This window comes from Meriones unguiculatus, chromosome 17, assembly GCF_030254825.1.
Source record: "Meriones unguiculatus strain TT.TT164.6M chromosome 17, Bangor_MerUng_6.1, whole genome shotgun sequence".
Taxonomy (NCBI): Eukaryota; Metazoa; Chordata; class Mammalia; order Rodentia; family Muridae; genus Meriones; species Meriones unguiculatus.
In genome coordinates this window covers 39,390,857-39,403,959 of record NC_083364.1, presented here as the reverse complement: position 1 = coordinate 39,403,959, position 13,103 = coordinate 39,390,857, and the positions used below count along the sequence as shown (strand labels likewise).

General features: G+C 40.3%; 1 protein-coding gene across 2 annotated transcripts in view; it reads right to left on the bottom strand.

The window, feature by feature from the left end:
- Positions 1-13,103, bottom strand: part of Kpna1 (karyopherin subunit alpha 1) — a 63,820-nt gene that overhangs the window by 48,694 nt on the left and 2,023 nt on the right. The window lies entirely within an intron of this gene.

The following is a 13,103-nucleotide window of genomic DNA, read 5'->3' as shown; positions in this document are numbered from 1 at the left end:
TTCTAGGCATGCACCACCCATACCCAGTTTCAAATGATTCTTATTTATTAGCCTAAAATATCCTTCAACACTACTGAGCTATTATTGTCAACACTATTCAGTAGATACACAAAATCATTTCCTAGAGAGATCACTTTACTTATATTTACCAATCTTATCTTGGTAACTTTTCTGGTTTAAGTTTTCAAAACAAAGCCAACATCCAAGGAAAACAACCATTTATCATTAAGTATGACATTACCCTACAGGGTTTTGGTTGGTTGGGTGTTTTTTGTTTATTGAAACAGGGTTTCTCTATGTTGTCTTGGACTCACTTTTGTAGACCAAGCTGGCCTCAAACTTACATAGATCTGCCTGCGCCTGCCTCTGCCTCGTGAGTGTTGGGGTTGCAGGTGTGTGCCACCATGCCCAGCCAGAGTTCTTTCATTAAAAATTTTCTTTATGTGTATGTGTGTATTATGTTTCTGTATGTTAATTGTGTTTGGGTGCCAGAAAAGGGCATTAAACCCCAAAAGTAGGAGTTACAAGTTGTTGAGTACTGGGAACTAAACTCAGGTCCTCTGAAAGAACAGGAAGTGCTCTTATGTTTTGGTCGTGAAGCTAGCTTTTAACACAAGCAGCCAGCTCTGCAGCCCAGGGAGTATTCTTAACCACTAAGCCGTCTATTTTCCACGAGTGTGTCCTGCCATGTTGAGAATCTCCTGTCTATTCCTAGGTGAGTGTTCTACCACTGAAGAAATCTGAATTTTGTCAAGTGCTTTTTCTATGTCTACTGAGATGTACTTTGTTCTTATTTTGCTAAAATATTACATTAACATGTTTTAGACTTTAAACCAACCCTGCACTGTTGGACTCCATTTGTTACTACTCTGTGGAGAATTGTGTCCAAGTTATGAAATTGGTGGGCACTTTTCTTGTAAATACCTTGTCTGGCTTTGATATCAGACTTTGGTATGGGCTTTATAAAATGAAAGGGTGTTGAAACTTCGTAAAAAATTAGTACCGAGTCTTCAGATGTCTGGTAGAATTTAGGAGTGAAGCTACCAGGCCTAAGCTTTTCTCTGTGAGCAGCCTGTTCTACAGCTCCACACCTTTTATGCCTACTCATAGTCACTCCTTATCTAGACAGTTTGACAATATATACATGTTTCATAAAAGCCTTTACTGTGATACAACTGTTGATCATATTTTCATAATCATTTTCATTGTAAGGCAGCTAGCTAGTAATGTCCCCAACTTTGCTTTAGTTTTGTATAGAGAGTACCCTTCCCCCTTTTCTATGGCTTTGCTTTCCAAAGTTTCAGACACCCATAATCAACCACAATACAAACCTAGAAAATTCCAGAAGTAAATAATTCTTAAGTTTTACACTGGCCATTATTCTGTTGTTGAAATCTGACATCATCCCACTCCATATTGTCAGGTGAGCAAATCATTACTCTGTCCAGTTTACTCATGCTAGATCTACTAACTACTTGTTAGGAACTAAATAGCCATTCTGGTTATCAAACCAACTGTCATTACACTGCAATGCTTGTATGTATGGTTCAATATTACTTGGTGCCAAACACCTTGAGGGAAACAGAATGTCTCCCCCAAAAGACAAGGGAGGAATATTATACTTGATTACTGAAAGCACAGTAACGAAGTATCCTCACTCTTATGAATTGTTCAATTATCTTTTCATTTATGTCACACACACACACACACCTATTTACTCTAAACTCTAGGAAGACCTTGGATTTGGGAAGACAAAAGGATGACTGGAGAGATTACTCAGTAAATAAAGTGCATACTGCTATTGTAGAAGACCAAAGTTTAGTTCCCAGAACCCACGTCAGGTGGCTCACAACCATTCTAACTCCAGCTTCAGGATATCTGACACCTCTGGCCACCACTGGAGACTTCTATGATTGTACAAAAAGACAGACAGAATGAAGCTCTGCCCCAAAAGAGGTCAGACAGGGTAGCACAAGCCTGTGATCCCAGAACTTGGGAGATGGAGGCAAGAAGATCAAGATTCCAAGGTCACTGTCAGCTACAAGTTCAAGACCAAGACAAATCTGGGCTACATAAGAAAACCTGTCCCAAAACAAAATTTAAGTTAAATTTCTAAAATCTAAAAATATTTCCACAAAAATTAACTACTCAGTTATTTTTTTTTCCTAAAGAAAAAAGTTGGCTCCAGCTGAAAAATCCCCTTAAAAATCCTAAAGGCAGAAATGAATGTCAGAATTTGTTTATGCACAGTAATAAAGACTGTACCATGTGTACATTTAAAAAACAAGCCAGAGCCAGGTGGCACATGTCTGGAATCCTAGCACTCAAGGTGGCAGAGACAGATGGATCTCTGTGAGTTCAAGGCCATCCTGGTCTACAACGTGAGTCCAGGACAGCCAAGGTTACACAGAGAAACCCTGTCTCAAAAAATAAACAAAAAAACACTATAATGCCTTTGCCACTACTTTGATCAACTTTGAACTTGTTACAGAAGATGCTTTTGCCTCAATTCATTTAGTAATCTATATCCAACTCACTGAATGAAGATTCTATTTTTATTATATTCAAACATTATATATTTCCAGCATCTATGTCAGCCTATCCCTCAGTAAACTTGAGACATATCCTAAACGCAGTACCATAAACAGAACACCATGAAATACAACCATTCTTCCTCTTCCTCCTCCTCCTCCTCCTCCTCCTCCTCCTCCTCCTCCTCCTCTTCTTCTTCTCTTTTTAATGTATATTGGTGTTTTATCTGCATGTATGTCTGTGTATCACGTACCTTCTTGGTACTCACAAAGACAAAAGGGTATTGTCTGGACCCCCAGGCACTGCAGTTACAGACAGTTGTGAGCCACCATGTGGGTGCTGGGAATTGAATCCTCCTGCTCTGGAAGAACAGCCAGTGCTCTTAACTGCTGAGCCATCTCTTTAGCCTCCAAATGCAAACAGTCGTAATTACATTATAAGAAACCATCTTATTAGAAAATACAATGTGACTTTAACATGAGAAGCTCAAACTGTAAGAAAAGATTACTACAAAATCAGAAAGATGTGAGTTACATACATGCTGGGGTACAGTGTTTGAAGGTGTGTCTCTGTATACTGAACTGTTAACTCTGTACAGGCAGAAAGCGATAGCCCATCAACAGTCTCATATTTTGTAAATATGTTCCTTCCTCACCTGTCTAAGTCAATCTAGGCTTTAGTAAAGAGCTGACAACCAATGGCTGGGCAGTAGGGAAAGGCAGATTTCCAGGCAGAGAAAGGGACTAGGGGGATTTGGCAGCCTGACACTGAAGGAACAGGGTACATGGGCTGAAATAGTGAAGACTAGACATATGGCAGGTCATGGACAAGACAGCCAGGATAAGTTTAGAGTAGCTGAGAGTCTGCCCAGCTTTTAAATAATAAGTCTCCATGTCTTTATTTAACCACTGGAGGGTCCAAGAAACCCACCTATACGTATAAATAAAAACATGAGGTATTTATAGACTTCTAAAAGAGTTTTAGGTTCCTAACAATACTGAGTGTGTTCAAAGTTTCTTTCAATTTTCTGCTCCCCAAAGGGTTTTACTGGCCAAGTAGAGAACTATGAAGCTGAGCACCTGTATATAGAGAACAAACAAGATGATTAATACTACCCACCAATCAGGGTGCTTCATACAAGATGCTCCATGTGCCTATGAAAATATAGAAGCCAAAAACTAGGCTGCCAATTATAAGTCAATGAAATAGCCAGACTCTTTCTCCTGTACTCTATAGAGTAGACTAGCAATGCTCTTAAACCCTTCAGATGTTAAGAGTAAAGAAATTAAACTAAAATCTGAACAGTGCTCCGGTGCAAACTCAATCAACAAGTTTTACCCACAAAGCTTCAAATCTGGTTTTTGGTACCACACTCTTAAATGAACAGATGGGAAGTCTCAATAGGAAAAACACAAAGATTGGAAACATAGGAGCAATAAAGGGAACAAAAGAAAATGTGTGTGTAGTCTCAAAAAGGAGAGTTGGCTCAGTGGTTAAAAGCACTTGGTGCTCTTACCTGAGTTTGGTTCCAACACCCATGTCAGAGAGCTCATGACAACTTCTAACTCCAGCGCCAGGAGCTCCAACACCCTCTTCTGGCCTCTGGGGGCATTCACACACATTCGTGCTCATTCACATATATACACAAATTAAAATGCTTTTTTAATCTTTAAGATTTAAAATAAAAACAGGAAGAACAAAAAATAGGAAAGACAAGTAAAAATTAAGTTCTAATATTCAAGTAAAAAAATTACAAAAGGGCAAAAAAAAAAATGTTACTGAGAAAGAGATTATCAGCCAGCCTGGATGGTGCAGGGAGATAACCAATTTTAAGGCCCACCCTAGGCTACAAAGAAATTTAAGACCATCCTGGGCAATTTAACAAGACCTTAAATATAAAATAAATAAATAAAGGCTCAGGATTTAGTACTTTTCAAGCAGTCAAGGTACTTAGTCTATTCCCAAGTAGCTGACAATTAGGGATTAAGGACCGTACAGAACCAACTTACCCAAGTTGAGAATACCTAGTCAGTGGTATGCCAAAGACAACATTAACAAAAAGATGACAGCTGTATTTTGAGTTTAAAAATCAACAGACCATTAAAATCTACTGTCCTCAACTCTAAGTGGTGCTACGTACCTGCAATCTCATCACTGGGAGGAGAAGACACGAAGACCAGTTCCTAGCTTGAGGCCAATCCTGAGCTAAACAGTGTCTCAACAAAAACAAATCTAACACCCACAAGGAACTTCAGCAAATCAAAAAGCCAACAAGAAACAGCTAAAAAAAAAAAAAAAAAAAAGCTAAATAGATAAAAAAAATATGCTCAAATTCATCAGTTATCAAAGAATGCTAAGTTGAAGCACTTTTACTCCACAGACTAACCCAGTAGAAAGCTGGATAAAAACAAGCCCAGGCAGTTGAGGGCTAACCCTCCTGCATTGTTAGCTGGCATATAAACCATTTCTCTTATTTTATGCTACAATATTCTTGTAGCCAGAGAAATGGTTCAGAAGTTACAAGCAAATTTTGTTTCTCCAGAACAACCAAGTTTGGTTCCTAACACCCTGATCCCACAGCTCCAGGGGATCTGACAGCCTCTTCTGGCCTCCAAGGGCACCTGTACACACAGAGGGACATACATGTGCATATAAATACTTTTTTTAAATAAATTTAACTTTAAAAATAACATTCCTGCCAGGTGGTGGTGTATGCCTTTAATCCCAGCCTTGTCTATACAGTGAGTTCCAAGACAGCCAAAGATACATAGAGAAACTATCTTGAAAAACAAACAAACAGACCATTCATGAGACTACAATCCAAGGGACTTCTTATACAGACCATGAAAATAATGTACCAATTACTAGAATTCCATAGCACATATGTGTGCATGTGGCAAAACAAAAAGGTTCCCAACGGAGGGAGGGAGGGAGGGGGAGGAAGAAGGAAAGAAGGAAAGAAGGAAGGAAGGAAGGAAGGAAGGAAGGAAGGAAGGAAGGAAGGGAGAGAGAGAGAGAGAGAGAGAGAGAGAGAGAAAGAAAGAAAGAAAGAAAGAAAGAGAGAGCAGCTATGGGAAGTGATGGCTTAGTTTGGTCTTTAACTGTGCCTTACATTTCTTGTGGATGCTAGATTTGTTAAAGTAAAATTTAGCCCAGGCTGGCCTCAAACTAAGGACCGATTTTATTTCCTTCCCCCCCCCCCCCCCCCGGTGATGGGATTACAGGCTGAGGCAGGATTACTGAGTCTTAGGACAGTCTAGGTTGTAACTAGGTTTGGTTATAAATTTGTAGAGCGAGTCTCCAAATCTAGTGGTTCTCAACCTGTGGGGAGCTGACTAACCCTTTCACATTGGTCACCTAAGACCATCAGAAAACAGTAGCAAAGTTACAGTTATGAAGTAGCAATGAAAATAATTTTATGGTTGGGGGTCAGCCCAACATGAGGAACTGTATTAAAAGGTGGAAGATATAGGAAGGTCGAGAACTGCTACTCTAAATAAACAAGACAAAGTGTATAACAAAATTTCTTAAGAACCACAGGGACTAGGGCCAGCATGTTCTCAGTTCTCCCAGTTCTCCCACTGGGACTCCATGCTGCTCATGGCCCAGGGGTGCCTTCCACATCACACACAATGGGTAGGTTGCAAAGTTTACACAACAACCAAAACTTAAATCCAAAAGCAAAATGAATCTGAGTTGTCTGGCAGAACTAATCTGTGTTGCATCACAGAACTTCACCGAAGCCTGGTTATGACACACATGGGCACTTTATACTGTGTACACCATCACGTTACACAACAGCAGCAAAAGTCACCCAAAACATCTCAGCTTACTTTTCAAACTATTGTGTTATGAACTGCAATAGGTTTTAAAACTTTTACGAGTGTAGCACCCATATGTGTGTGTGTATGTGTACCCACTGCACGCAGTGCCTGTGGAGGTCAGAGGAGGGTACTGGATTCCTCTGGAACTGATGTTACATAGATGGTTGTGAGCCACCATGTGGGTGCTGGGAACCAAAACCAGTTCCTCTGCAAGAGCAGTGTGCTGGCCCATCACGTCAACTTTACACAAGCTGGAGTCATTCAGAAGGAGGAAGCCTCAACTCAGAAAATGCCTCCATAAGAGGGGCTGTAGGCCAGCCTGTGGGGCCACCCCTAGGCTAGTGGTCCTGGGTTCTATAAGAAAGAAGGCTGAGCAAGCCAGTAATCATCAGGTTCTGCGCCCAGGTTCGAACCATGCCCGAGTTCCTGTCCTCCCTTCGAATAATTGTGTGTGATATGGAAATGGAAGCCAAATAAACCTTTCCTCCCTGAGTTGCTTTTGGTCATGTGCTTCATCATAGCAAGATTACACTAACTAGGACAAACAGCAAGTGCTCTTAACCTCTTTGCCATCTCTCCATTCCCAATTGCAGTGTTATTCCTAAACATATACAATCTTCTGCTTTTACAGAAAAAATAATGGCTAATTTTAGAAAACAAAGACTTTTAATATTTCCCTACAGTTCTCCCTCAGCCAATATTTAATGTTCTTTTTATATTGCAATGTATTAGAAGGCTTGATTTTTAAAGTTGTTAGGAGTTTAAAAAAAATCTTTCAACTTGAATCTTGGCTTGATAGGATCAGGACAGAATTTCCAACCACTTCTGAAAGAGCCCACAGCATACTGCTACCACTTTATACTAGGTATTTATGTGAAGTAGTAGTCTCAGCACTGTTAATTATAAAATCAAAATATTGATCAACTCTGAAAAGTGCTGAAGATGGTCTACATCTTTCAACATCAAACATTCAGCAAAGGTTTAATACTTCATTTAAAAGTAAACACATAACTGACTCATACAAACTTCCTTTAGTCTTTAATAAATGACAAAAGTACATTTCTATCAAATAATTGTTTTAAAATAATTAATCTGTAATTATTATCAGTAAACACTTGATCTATATTCCTATTTGTATTGTACCTGCATAGTCTGGCTGCATAATAATTTCTTAGGCAAAAATGGTCTCTAGTGGAGAAAGTTATACACATACACCTTGATACATATTTCACAACAAATCATATATAACGACAACCATGAATATTCACAGCTGAACCACAGAGAGTGCTATAATTCCACAATGCTAAAGGAAAGAATGAAAGTAGGAATCAGAAATTTAAGACAGATAAGTTAAAATATCCTGTAAAATCTGAAGTGTCAAAATTGAGTTGCAATCAACTTTAAAATTCTTTTTTACCTCCAGGATATGTGGTGCCCACCTTTAATCCCACCACTAGAGAGGCAGAGGTGGATCTCTGTGAGTTTGAGACACAAATCAGTCCAGAACAGGCAAGGACACACAAAGAAAGTCAAATTTCTGGTTTTAAGGGTCAACAGAATGCTTTTACAAAGATTGATTTATTTATTTATTTATTTATTTATGTGGGTGGGTGTTTGTCTTCCTGTACAGGCTCTCAGATCCTATGGCCTGTAGTAACAGACAGTTGTGAGCCACCAGATGGGACTGGAAATTGAACTCTGAACCCCCGGAAGAACAGCCAGTGTTGTTAACCACTAAGCCAGCTCTCCAGCCCTGGAATGGTCTTTCAAAAAAGAAAAAGTAGGGAGAAGGGGTGATGGAAATGTACCTCACTTGGTAGTGTGCTTGTCTACCATGATGAGGCTCCATCCGCTGCACCACATTAAAGAAAAAAAAAATCAGGTGCTAAAAAGATAGAACAAGGATTAAGAACTCTGACTGCTCTTCCAGAGGACCTGGATTCAAATCCCATCACCCACATCAGGTGGCTCACAACTGTGTAACTCCAGTTCCAGGAGATGTGAGTCCCTCTTCTAACCTCTGGGGACACCACACACTATAATGCGGTGCACCGACATGCATGTAGACAAAACACCTATACACATAGAAAACTGAAAAAAAAGAAAAATGCTTTAAAAAACAAACAAAGAGAAAAAAGCAGTTCATGGTAGTGCACAGCTGTAATCCTAGCCGTGGGAAGGGGGTAGAAAGAATATAAGAAATTCAAGATCATCTATCCTCTAGGCCAGCCTGGTATGAGATCCTGTCCCAGGAAATAGAGTACACACACACACACACACACACACAAAATGAATGAAATCTCAAAAGTTAAAAATAATATCCTAAAAGTTTTGGGATATATGAGAAGAGGGGAAAACAAAACCTCAAAATAGGCCAAATATGCCACCCGAGTCTATGAGCCCAGAGGTGGGGTAGGGTGGTTCTGTCCCAATGTTGAGATAATTCTTCATCTCCTGGTTCAGTGAGAGACCTTGTCTTCAAATAATATTGAAGGGCTGGGAATAGTTAAAAATGTGCTATTGCAGCGAACACAAGTTCAGTTCCCAGCAGCCATGTAAGGCATCTGACAACTGGCCCCAGCAATGACAGGGAATACAAAGCCTCAGGCCACCACCACCTGCACTCACGTGCAAATGTCCACAGACAGACAAACACACCTGTAATCAAAAATACTAAAAAGTAAAACTGAGACCTTTGGCATACACACTGCCGCGCGCACACGTGCATGCACACCCACAAGCACAGGTACACACCACGCCCACACAACATTTTAAAATGGCTTGAAATGCCAACAACATTGGAAGGAAGCAGCAGAGATTCTGACTGCCGTGTATCATGTGTTAGGAAGTTTGCAGTTTCTTTTCTTCTTTTTTTTTTTTTTTTTGGAGGTGGGTATTTGAAACAGGGTTTGTCTGTGTAGCCTTGGCTGTCCTAGAACTCACTCTGTAGACCAGGCTGTCCCAGAACTCATAAAGATCTGCCTGTCTCTGCCACCAAAGTGCTGGATTTAAAGGCATTAGCCACTACGGCCCAGCTGTGTCAGGAAGTTATTAAGAGGACATACTCCAAAGAAATTAATAAAGAAAGAAAACACAGGGAAAGATGATGATGGCATAAAGAGACATCCCAAAACAAGAATGTCAACAAGTATAGAAGAAAACCACCAATCAGACTTTACTAAAAGAACAGAGGAGCCAGGTTTTTGGCACACACCTTGGGAACGGGAGGTAGAAGAGTTCCAAGCCAGCCTGGGCTTAATGGTAAGCCCATCTCAAAAAAAACAGTGAATTAATAAAGAGGACAACAACTTCAAGAAAGAGCTTAAGAAATGAGGACACTCTACCCCCAAAACATATTAACTCCTATATAAACCTCAACTAGTTGACAGGAAATTATCTCATAGTAGTCTGTACGGTTCAGCTGTATTTACAATTGTATTAACAGATACTATGGTAACTATATTAAGAAGAGGGGGCAGTATAAATTTAGGCGGAGCTGATAATGTAACACCAAGAAATATTTCACTCTGAGGAAAATCAATTATTCTTGCTAGAGAATTATTCTATCAAGACATAAGCCAGGCACAGTGACGCTCATCCCTGATCCCAAGCACCCTGGGTGGCAGACTGGTGGACCCAGGTCTGTGAATCTGAAGGCAGCTTGGTCTACAGAGCAGGTTCCAGGCAGCTAGAACTACATAGTGAGACCATTAAAGATAAATAGTGATGATGATAGCAGCAGCAATAAAGGTTAGGGCTGTAACTCAGTGGTAGCTCATGAGCCTTAGCATGCCGAAAGACCTTCATTTAAGCCCCAGAAAGGGGTGGGGGCACAGCAATAAATCAAAGAAAGGTATTTATCAATATGAGGATAGGCAACACTTAAGAGGAAAAAATTATAGAGACTAGTACAAGGGTGGCAGTTTTTCTGTTATCCTATTTAAAATCTGAGGTGATTTTAATGGCTACAAAACATGGAATTTAAGACTGTAAATTCAGTCTCTAGTGGTTCTGATGTGAACCGCTGATAAAGCTTCAATGACTGGTGTAACCATATTAAAAACAGCCTATGGCTTAAATCTCAGTCCTATCACTTACTGTGAAGTGGGGCGGTAAGACAACTTCCTCCTCAAAGTGGTTTTGCAAGGACTATTACTGAAAAACACCTGATGTAGACAGGGCTGACCCATAATGAATTTTACTACTCTCTGTGAGTCTTTCTGTGCCTCAGCTGGAAGCCCTCACTCTAACCCCAAGCCGTCTTGTTGGCCAGAAGAGTCACATGGACAACTCAGCACATACCCTTGTTGGTGCTGGAAGACCATTCATGCTGAGCAAGCAGACTCATCTTTGTACATGAAGGGCAGCATTATTCTTGTTATATGACGAGGATTACCCCATTATCCACATTCTGGATTACTGCCAGCTCTCAAGAATCATTCCAGTCAGTCTACAACATTGAGACAGAATCATTTTTTTTTCATTGAGGTCTATTTTGAAGTGTTGCTAAGGTCTTAAAAAAAAAAAAAAAAAAAAAAAAACAGAAACTAGAGTTCATCAGTCCCCAATCCCAGTTTTAATATACTACTTCACAATCCTTCTAACACAAGTCCTCCCTGTACTGCATAAAGAGAGAAATCAGCTCAATTCAGCTAAATGAACGGTCATAGCCAATGTTTACTTCCATTATTACACCTAAATTCACAAGATAACAAAAAGGAACGAGAATTAAGGGATTATCCTTTACCAATAGGTCAGTCATGGAACCAATCAAAGGTCTTAACTTTTGTTTTGGTTCATGTGGGCCAGGTAGGCCTCATACCCACTCTGCGCTGAAGATGATTCTGAACGCCTAATATCCTATCTCCCTCCCAAATACTGGTGCTAACACTAGAGATGAAAAGATATAATCCTACTCTCCAGGCATGGCAAAAGACAAACTGATAAAATAACTGAAAGCAACAGATTAAAAAAATTGAATCCACTGAGCCTATCGGTCAACCTGCAGAAACAAGACTGCTTACAAAACAGTATTAGTCTAATAAAGGCCATCTTTATATAAGAAGGGAAGGTAGTGAAGGAAGTAAGAAAAAGAAGAAAGAAAAGACTGTGGCTGGAGGCACAGCTCAGTAGTTAAGAGTTGTTACTCTTCCAGAGGACCCAAATTTGGTTCCCAGCATCCATATTGGGCAGCTGACAACTGCCTGTATTCCAGCTCCATGGGATCCAACACAACCCTTTTCTGGCCTCCTTTACAGGCAACCCTACACATGCAGCATACACTCATGCAGACACATAATAATTAAAAACAAACAAAAAGGCCAGGGCTGGGTGGATTTCTCAGAGCTCTTGCTGGGAAAGGATGAAGATAAGAGTTTCACTCTCTAGCATCCAATTAAAAAACAGAAGTATGGATGCACATGACTGTAAACCCAGCATTGAGGAGCAGAGATATGCAGATCCTTGGAGCAGAGCTTCAGATGCAACAAGATCCGACTCAAGGAGTAAGGCAAAGGTCAATAGAGTAGGATGCCAAAATATTTCTCTAGCTTCCACATACAGACAGATGTGTACACCCCACACACAGAAATAAAATAAGAAGCCTACCACTAGCAACAAAGTTGGGGGATGTTTTGTTGGCTTTGTTTTGTGGTTCCTTTTGGTATGGGTCAATACTAGATAAAAGTCAAGATGTGAGGAGGAGTGGTGCATACCTTTAGTTCTAGCATTCAGGAGGCAGAGGGAGGTGGATCTCAGTGAGCCCTGTGAGGGCCTTGGAAACAATGGGGGATGAGGGGAGGTCAAGATACATATTTCATGAAGACCACCAAAAAGCAGGTAATACAAGGACTAGGGACATAATGCAGTGGCGGAGCACTAACCTAGTTAAACCTAGGAAATGGATCACTGCCATCACAAAAATAAAACAAAACAGGACAATGGCCTGGCATAGTGGGACAAACCTTGAGTTCAAAGACTGCCAAGACTACACGGAGAGACCCTGGCTCAAAAGAAAGAAAGTATAAGCATGTATTTGATTTCAGGTAGTATCTTCATTCTCCTTACTTGACTCTAAAGGCTTTTCAGGTTTGATTTTTGTTGGGCTTTTCATAGGATTAAGGGTTAACTCCAGGCCTCTGGCATGCTACACTCCTGCCCTACTCTAGGTTTAGCTTTCTTGCACTGTAACAGGCTCAAGTGCCAGGCTTGCCTCCAACTCAGATCTTCATGCCTCAGTCTCTCGGGTGCTAGCATTACAGGCACAAGCTACTAGTACTTACTCTGCATTTTTATCAGTGAGTGATCTATTTCTCTAGAACTTTAAAATTTCAAGAATTATGCAGTGTTTTCTTGACTAGAGAGATGGTTCTGTGGTTAAGAGCACTTGCTGCTCTTGCAGGACTCATGTTTGGTTCCCAGTACCCACAAGACAGCTCAAACCATCTTCAACTCCAGTTCCAGCGGATCTAACACCCTCTTCTGGCCTCTGCAAGCATCAGGCTCCATCATGATGCACTTTACATACATGCACACAAAACACTCATACACTTAAAAAATAAGTAAAATGTTTAGAAACAAGCTATTCTTACAACCAATATTGTGTTCTTCCATGCTTTCATTCATGCAAGAAAAGTTAGTATCTATTTCAAAGTTACTGTAAATTTGCTTTTTTGTGTTTTTGTTTTTTGAGACAGGGTTTCTCGGTGTCCTGGGCTTGCTTGGTAGACGAGGCTGGCCTTGAACTCT